The sequence below is a fragment of the Ochotona princeps genome, chromosome 6 (assembly GCF_030435755.1).
Source record: "Ochotona princeps isolate mOchPri1 chromosome 6, mOchPri1.hap1, whole genome shotgun sequence".
Lineage (NCBI taxonomy): Eukaryota > Metazoa > Chordata > Mammalia > Lagomorpha > Ochotonidae > Ochotona > Ochotona princeps.
In genome coordinates, this window is record NC_080837.1 from 71962715 (window position 1) to 71971218 (window position 8504).

General features: G+C 49.6%; 1 protein-coding gene across 4 annotated transcripts in view; it reads left to right on the plus strand.

The window, feature by feature from the left end:
- Positions 1-976, plus strand: part of KTN1 (kinectin 1) — a 97660-nt gene extending 96684 nt beyond the window's left edge. For all 4 annotated transcript variants that reach the window (XM_058666483.1, XM_058666484.1, XM_058666486.1 and 1 more), the window contains one exon: positions 500-976. The gene's annotated coding sequence lies outside the window, so the exon portion shown is untranslated. The remainder of the gene's footprint in view (positions 1-499) is intronic.
- The last annotated feature ends 7528 nt before the right edge of the window (positions 977-8504 follow it).

Genomic DNA, 8504 nt, shown 5'->3' on the forward strand with positions numbered 1-8504 from the left:
ATTCCCAGTGGGGCCTTCAGGCTCACATGTTGAAATGTCTGCATAGAGGGGCCAATGTTGTGGCACACAGGCATCTCATTGGAGCACTGATTGGATCCCTGGCTGCTCAGCTTCCTGGTAATGAACCTGGGAAATTTACAGGATGGCTGAAAGATTGGGCCTCTTCCACTGAAGCTGGAGCCCAGGATGCAGTTCCAAGCTCCTGTGTTTGCCTGGACCAACCCTGGCTGTTGTGGCCATCTCGGGAGTGAATCATTGGGAGCAAGACCTCTATCACTTTACGTATCAAGTAAATTAATCTTTAAATGTCTGCGTACAAACTTCTCTGTTCTGAATACTGCTCTTTGTTTTGTTTTGTTTTGATTGCCGTTGTATGAATTAGTTTGCATCTAGTTAAAAGGGCCCCATTAGACCAAATGGAATAAATACAAGACAGTTGTCTTCTGGTTGCTTTTAGTTGCTTTGTTGTTAAAATGGATTTCTTTCTGATCTTTTGCAGAATGAAGTAATTGGGAAACTGTTCATTGGAGGATAACAGAAGGCATTGTATTATATTTTGCCAAATTAAAGCCTTATTTATGTTTCCACCCTTTCTACTTCGTCAGAAACACTGAACAGAGCTTTGTCTTTTCTAACCCTTGTTAGACTACTGATTTCAAGAGGAAAATCTAAAAAGCCAACTCTGTAGACACCTTCAGAGTTTAGTTTTATAATAAAAACTGTTTGAATAATTAGACCTTTACATTCCTGAAGATAAAATAAACATGTTTATCTTTTATTTTGCTCAGTAAAATTGTTCAGAAGATCAAAGTGGTAAAGACCATGTAAAGTTTAACATTTTAATACTGATGTTGTACACTGTTTTACTTAACATTTGGAGGAGCAACTCCTCTGACTTCAACTCAAGAAACACTTTTTTGTTGCTAATGTAATCTGTTTTTGTAATGGCAGCAAATAAAGGGATGCTTCTTATTCAGACTTGACTGACTGTGGATTTCATTCCTGCTCCAGATCAACACTGACTTGTCCCTTGTAGTTGCCAAGGTTCTAAGCGGACGGCCTTGCTTGGTTCTCTCCCTGAGCCCAGGGTCTCCCTCCTGTGTCGGGGAGGTCTGCCTGTGCCCACTGTAGGTTACAGAGCGCCGCAGGAAGACCAAGGCTGCTTTGTTTTTGCTATTGTTTCTTTAGTAGGAATAAACTTTCTGTTGTTCTTCTGTAGGAATCAGCTTTTCCATTTCCTTTTCAGGCAGAATGTTACGGAGTCAACATCTGTAACCTTCTCTCTTGACAGTTTTTTTTCTTAATTACTGTTAACAATCCCTTGTGCTGCTGAGTAGGCTGTGCCCGGCAGGCCTCAGCAGAGCTCATGGCAGCTGCTATTTGTCCAGCACCTAGAGCTGCCCTGGGCTGGGTCACTCCTCCTTGCACCACAGTGTCAGCTCTGTGAGCACATGGGGTCTTCTCTTTGGTGCTCTGTTTGCTGCACACGGAGAAAACGCCCAACACTTTGTTGTGCTCTAGGGATGGAATTCACTGTTAGAGCTCAGAATGTGTTCACGGGTCGCCTGCTACCTGGCCATGTTCACAGCACACAGGGCAGGCAGAGACGGATGGCTGGTACGGGCTGGCTGGGGCCTCTGGCTCGTCATGCCTGGTCCGGATATTCATCTGTGGGCCAAACGGTGTTGGCAGCCTCTCGCCTCTTTCCCTTTCTCACACCCTTTGTGAAGTCGTTCACTGACACAGCGGACACCCAGAGCAGCCCTGCGCGTTGGGATGGGCAGGGCTCTGACAGAACTAAGCAGTTCCGGGGCCGGGCCACAGTGAGTCATGAAAACCAGAGGAAATAACCGAAACACAAGCTCCCCCAGTTACTCTCCTGTCAGAGCTGTTCCTCCCGAGAACTGTATGCAAATACATCCACATACATTGGTATTTTAACCTCCTAGTATGTGTGAATATTTTTTTAAAAATTATCTTTCAGTCTTTTTTTTTTAAATGACTATTTCCAACAAAAAAAGTGTAGGAAGTAAGACGAAAGCCTGTGCACCCTCCATCTTCCTCCCAGTTACTGGTGTTTTGTCATGCCAAGGGTTCCGGTAGAAGTGAGGCACTGGTGCGTGTCCTGAGTAGCCCCCGCTGCTCCTGCGCCCTCCTCCGGATGCAGCCGCTGTCCTGACCCTGGGCTTTGTCCTTGGCAGTTCACACCTGATGCCTGTGGGTGTAGCCACGAGCCTGGTGCAGCTTTACCTCAAAGGAGCTTACAGTTCACACCCGTTCATTCCTCCTGACCTGTGAAGCTATGGTATACCTTACGTGCAACAGTTCTGCTAAGGGACACTCAGGTTGTCGCCAGTTTATAGAAATGTTAGATTTCATTTTAAGTTCCTTTCAGAGAGGTTTTTTGGTGTAATTTTGGGCAGTATTTGTTTTATATGCTTCACTTCTGTGGATTTGCTAAAGGATTGTCTTCCAATTGTTGGACAAGTGAACATGACCCGAATGACTTAAATTTCCTGAATGTGTGGAGACTTCGGAAGGAAGAAACCAACTACACCCAGAAAAAGCATATGTAGTCTTGGTTACAATAAAAGGGTTATCAGCAAGGATGTGACTACCCTGTCACCATGCTTTGCAGGCTCTCATAGTGCTGATGGACGGTGATGATGGACGGGGCAGCCGAGAACGCACAGGGAACCCTTTCCCTGCATGCCAGGTCCGGTTAAGCAGGATTGACCCCTACTAAACCACCTGCCGTCCACAGCCCATTTCACATGGAGGGATTGAGGCCTGGCGCCCAGCACCGCCAGCCCAGCACCTCTGGAGGCCTGCTTCCTCTGCTCTTTCCCGTCCTTTGCTGAGCAGCACCATCTGCACAGCAGGGATTCTAGCACTTTCCTCAGGATGACTGAAGATGAAGGGCAAAGTGTGAGACAGGGCCTGGCACAGAGAAAGTGCTCAATGGATATTCCTCTCACACAGCATCACTTTTTCCTCCTTGAATTTTTGTTTTAAGGATTTATGTATATGAAAGGCACAGAGTCAGAGAGAGATGGAGCGAGAAAGACAGATCTTCCATCTGCTGGTTTGTGTCCCAAATGGCTACTACAGCCAGGACTGAGCCCAGTCAAAAATAGGATCCAGAAATTCCATCTTAGTCTCCCACATGGGTTGGCAGCAGCTTGAGTATATGGGTCATCTGCCACTTTTCATTGGCAGGAAGCTGGATCAGAAGTGGAGTAGCTGGAACTTGAACTAGTGCTGTGATAAATGGGACCCTGCTGAGTCCTGGGAGTGGCAGCTTAACTCACTATGCCTCCGCACCATCCATGGTCCTGTACATGTTGGTACACAGGGTATCTGGTAGTATAATGGAGTTGAAGTTCAGGCATGATGCCAAGTACGGTGAAATGGTTTCCAAGGGTCCCTGGCTCCAGAGACGGGATCTGCAGAGCAGGTGCTTGGTGTGTTACAATGTTGTGTGTCCTTGGTGGAACCTCGCAGAGCAGACCCAAAGCTGGGGCAGGACTGAGCCTGGGGCCTGAGTTCTGTAAGCTCAGCAGGTTGCGTCATGTGGCCAACGCCTCTCGTCCCAGCATAGGAAGTTACCAGCCCAGCCCAGGACCCTGTGCCTTCTCTCCTGCCGCACCGGAGGGATGTGGATGAGTGTGGACTGCTCTGGGATGTGGAGAGAGGCTGGCAGCTTGGCCTGAGGTGCTTGGCTGTGGCTGAGGTGCCTGCTGGGGAACAAGCTGCTTGGCTCCTCCCCCTGATGCCTGCACAATCCAGGGCCAGGTGCTGGGGCTGTTTTTGGTAACCGACTTCAGGAATTACTCTCCAGCATCCCCAAGCTGCCAGTCTGTAACTGCAGTCTTTTCTCCCTCCCTTCCTCTCCTCCCTCCGTCTCTGGGCACAAATGTCAGTCATCTGCTTTCCTAGTGACAATGAGCCTGATTCAGAGGCTTAGTAAACTTCTCACTGGAGTTTTCACCTGTTCTTACGACCATAAGCTCCTCTTGGACACCCAGGGGCTCTCATCTTTGGGGGAAGAGAACTGTCCCGGGCTAAGCCCGGCCTGAGTGACCACGCTTGGTCTTAGCTAACAGCCAGAAGCGATAGAGAAGGCTCCTAGGATGAGGACGCAAGGCTTGGGAAAGGCTTCTGTGATACAAACTGGGAGGCAGGGCCAGGCCAGGCTGAGAAAGGAGAGGAACAGGAGGATGCAGTTGCTATGTCGTTACAGCAACATGTCCTTCATTTACAGGGAGGCGTCACTTCCCCAGGGTGCTCAGAGGTCAGAAATGGGCTTTCACAGGGGCAGCCGCATGCCCCACACCAGGCATGGCACTCGGAAGTGGCTCCAACCCTGTCGCATTGCCACGACCCATGCAGTCTCATGCCCTTTCAATATGAATAGAAGCCAAGACTCGGAGTTCAAACCACTGAGCACAAACCGCAGAGGGCACATGAAGCCTCACTGCAAACCCCGGGGCTGTTTCCTTTTTTCTCTGTTTTTATTTTTATTGGAAGGATAGATTTACGTAGAGGAGACAAACATCTTGGATCTGTTGGCTCACTCTCCAAGTGTTTGATGACTAGGCTCCAAGGCAGTGTCAGAATAAGCTGCTTTGGCGCAAGAACATGTGCTGTCCACGCCCCAGATGGCTCGGCCTCGCGAGCTGAGCCGGTGGAAGCACCTGGAGGAGCATGCAGTGCTATACTCGGTCAAAGGAGCAAGGTGAGCCTTCAGCCCCTAAGCGGCTGTCCGCCTCCACCCGTGGCCTTTCGCGGTAGTTACCACATCCGGCCACTAGAGGGAGGCAATCGACAACGCATATATGCAAGCTTCGCTTTGCAAGGAAAAGAATATTTTCCTCCTCAACTATGTAAACAACTTAAAAAAAATAAATTTATTATGAAAAGAATATTTTTTCCTGTAAGGGACTCCGAGGGATTTACAATAGATAAGTCAAAGTTTGTTCTGTGGACTATCTGTGACAGCCCTCAAGGTTTGATCTGCATTTGTTGAAAATTCCCACGATGGAGACTCTATGATGGACTGTGTCAATCAGTGGACTCTGCACCAGCCTCATTGTACCTGGATTGTTGCTGATGGTATGTTGGAGCTTTTAATGGATCGGGATGATACTCTGCTGGCTCTGCCCTCAGACCAGAGAGGGTCTCCCTAAGAAGCTGTTGAACTTGACTGGACAATAGGATGCTGGACTCTATGTTTGGTACATGCTTGCAATGAGGGAATCTCAACTGAACTTGAGCCGTGGTTATGCAACAAGGTGGAGGAATCCACCATGGGGGGAGGGTTTGGGGAGGGGTGAGGAGAATCCCAGTACCTATGAAACTGTGTCACGTAATACAATGAAATTAATGAATAAATTAATTAAAAAACGCATTTAAGTAATCCAAAGTAAAAAAAAAAAAAAAAGAAAATTCCCATGATGGCATCCTAGTCTTAGCTTCACAAATTTTATTTATTTATTTATTAAAAAAAAGTTTGGGGCCCAGCACGGTAGCCTAGTGGCTGAGATCCTCGCCTTGCATGAGCCGGGATCCTATGTAGGTGCCAATTTGTATCCCTGCAGCTCCGCTTCCCATCCAGCTCCCTGCTTGTGGCCTGGGGAAGCAGTAGAGGATGGGCCAAAGCCTTGCGATCCTGCATGCAAGTGGGAGACCCAGAAGAGGCTCCGGCTCCTGGCTGCAGATTGGCTCAGCTCTGGTCATTGAGGCCACTTGGGGAGGGAACCAGCAGACAGATTTTTCTCTGTCTGTAAATCTGCCTTTTCAATAAAAATAAATAAATCTTTAAAAATTGTTTAAGAGAAGGTGTTCTATTTTTATTGGAAAGGCAGAATTACTGAAACGAGGAGATACTGAGAGGGAAAGGTCTTCTCATCCCACCAAATGACAGCAACAGTTGGAGCTGGGCTGATCTGAAGCCAGGAACCAGAAGCCTCCTCCAAGTCTCCCATGTGGGTTTGGCCATCTTCCACTTTTTTCCCAAGTCATAAGCAGGGAGCTGAATTGGAAATGGAGCAGCTGGGACTAGAACTGGTATCCATATGGGATGTGGCTCCGCAGGCGGAGGTCTAGCTCACTGCACCACAACATTGGCCCCACAAATTATATTTATTTATCTATTTACTCAGAAGCAGGGAGTGAGGGAGAGAGCGAGACAGAGAAATCTCCCATCCCTTGGTTTATTCCCCAGATACCTGGAGCTGGGCCAGGCTGTATCAGGAGCCTGAAAAGTAGTCCTTCCCAAGCGGGTGGCAGGAATCTACCAACCTGTTCCCTCCAAGGCCATGCGGCCCAGGAGGCTGGAAGGGTCAGTGGAGCTGGACCTGTAGCCAGGGATTCTAGTCTGGGGCAGGTGTCTAACCACGGGGCCACACATGTGAACAGCAGGGACTGTCCAAGAAACAAACACAAGACCCTCAGGGCCAAATGAGCTACTTTTCCTCCATGTTCTCGGGCTTCTCACCTTTGTCCGTTGTGCTTCTGCTGTGGCCACACAGGGCTTGGTGGGGGGCACGCTCCTCTTCATGCTTCCCTTGCGTGGCACTCCAGCCATGATCCTGGCTGTCTGAGGCCTGATCGTGGCACATCCCTGGGCCTCCCCTGGTGGGAGGACACCCTTGCCTTGCAGGGAACTGCCTGCTTAGCTGGGCCAGAGGTAGCCTGTGTGGTTAGTGTGTGCAGAGCACTGTGTCTGTTTCAATGCCATTCTCATCCTGTGGTGACTTGTTCTCTTCTTATTCTTGGAGAATTCTATACCTTCCCTTTTCTTAAGAGGGAAAACAGGATGCCAGGATAGGAGTTGCAGCTGTGTCATTTGCTAAGCTGGCCTTGACTTAGGCATTGTAATGTCCATGTGGGGCGAGAGGAACCCAGGAATTCGGGCCTCACTGCTGCCCCGCAGGCAGCTGGGTGAGCAGCGGGAGTGAGGTGTGTTCATTTTAGCCACTGGGCTGCATCCACCCTACATGTCATAGGAAAGCAGAAGATGGTCCAAGCGCTTGTGCCCTGCCACCCACTAGGAGACCCAGATGAAGCTCCTGGCTCCTGGCTTCAGCCTGGCCTGGCTGTTGCTGTCTGTGAAGTGAACCAACAGATGGAAAATCTCTGTAGTGCCAACTTTTAAAAATAGATGCTATTTTTTAAAAAGATTTATTTATTTTTATTACGAAGTCAGATATAAAGAGAGAAAGAGAGACAGAGAGGAAGATCTTCGTCCGATGATTCACTCCCCAAGAGAGCGCAACGGCTGGCTCTGTGCCGATCTGAAGCCAGGAACCTCTTCCGGGTCTCCCACACGGGTGCAGGGTCCAGCATTGGGCCGTCCTCAACTGCTTTCCCAGGCCACAAGCAGGGAGCTGGATGGGAAGTGGAGCTGCTGGGATTAGAACCAGCGCCCACAGGGAATCCCGGGGCATTCAAGGCGAAGACTTCAGCCGCCGGGCCACACCGCCGGGCCCGATGCTATTTTTTTTTTTTTAAAGAAAGAACTACAGAGCTTCCTCTGATCTCTCATTTTAGACCCAGGGTAGAAGCTGCTAGTCTCTTATCCAGGGCCATGTGACTCTTTCCACGCCAAGAGCAGCTCCCTGGTAGGGCAGACGGCGGCTCTGTGCCAAGAGTGGAAAAGTTGCTGCTGTTTTCAAATTATTGTGATGCCTCAGGATTATTTGAATTCCAAGCATCAAATTGTCCAAAGGACCATAGTTGATTTTATATAAAAACAATAGAAAGGATAGGAATGAATGCTGATGGTGGGACAATCATTCTTGCCCAATGAAAATCTTTTCTTGCTTGGGAGACACTGCCTTGGCTTTGGTGTTTACTTAGGAGAGGAGACAAATTGAATCTGATGGCAGGGCTATTTCAGAGAAAGAGGGCATCAGGGCTAAGCCACAGGTTAGGGGGTGCTGCTAGACGCTCCAGTTCTGGGTGACCCCCTGCCCTTGGTGTAGGCCAAGGGCACTATGTGCTTTTTAGGGCTCCCCATGGGCAGGCTGGCCCCACAGAGGTGGAGAAGTCTTGGGTGAGAACCAGACGGCTCCAAGGGCAGCCTTGCGGGGACCTGGCACCCTGTCTTACTGCAGCGAGACCAACCACAAGATCCCTGGGTCCCAGAAGCAGTGGTGGGGTGAGAGGTCCATGGTGGAGCTGGCGACCACACCCACAGGTGTGCAAAGCATTGATTTCAATGTGACAAGATCAAGCTGTTGGGTTTTGTGGAAGCTTAAAGCAAGCCAGCAGCACATTCTGCAGATGGCAGCTGAGCACTCTTGGCTTGTTGGGGTTTGAGTCCCTGACCTCTCCACGTCGAGACCCACCTTGTATTCTAGCCCAAGCTCTCAGTTCACCTGGCACTATCGAGTGTCTCATTCTGTGCCCTGAGTTGTGAGCTGATGGTGGTGACTGTGAGGGCCCTGGGGCCACGGCAGCCAAGGGGGGGAGGGCACAGGAGAAGCCCACCTGGCCCA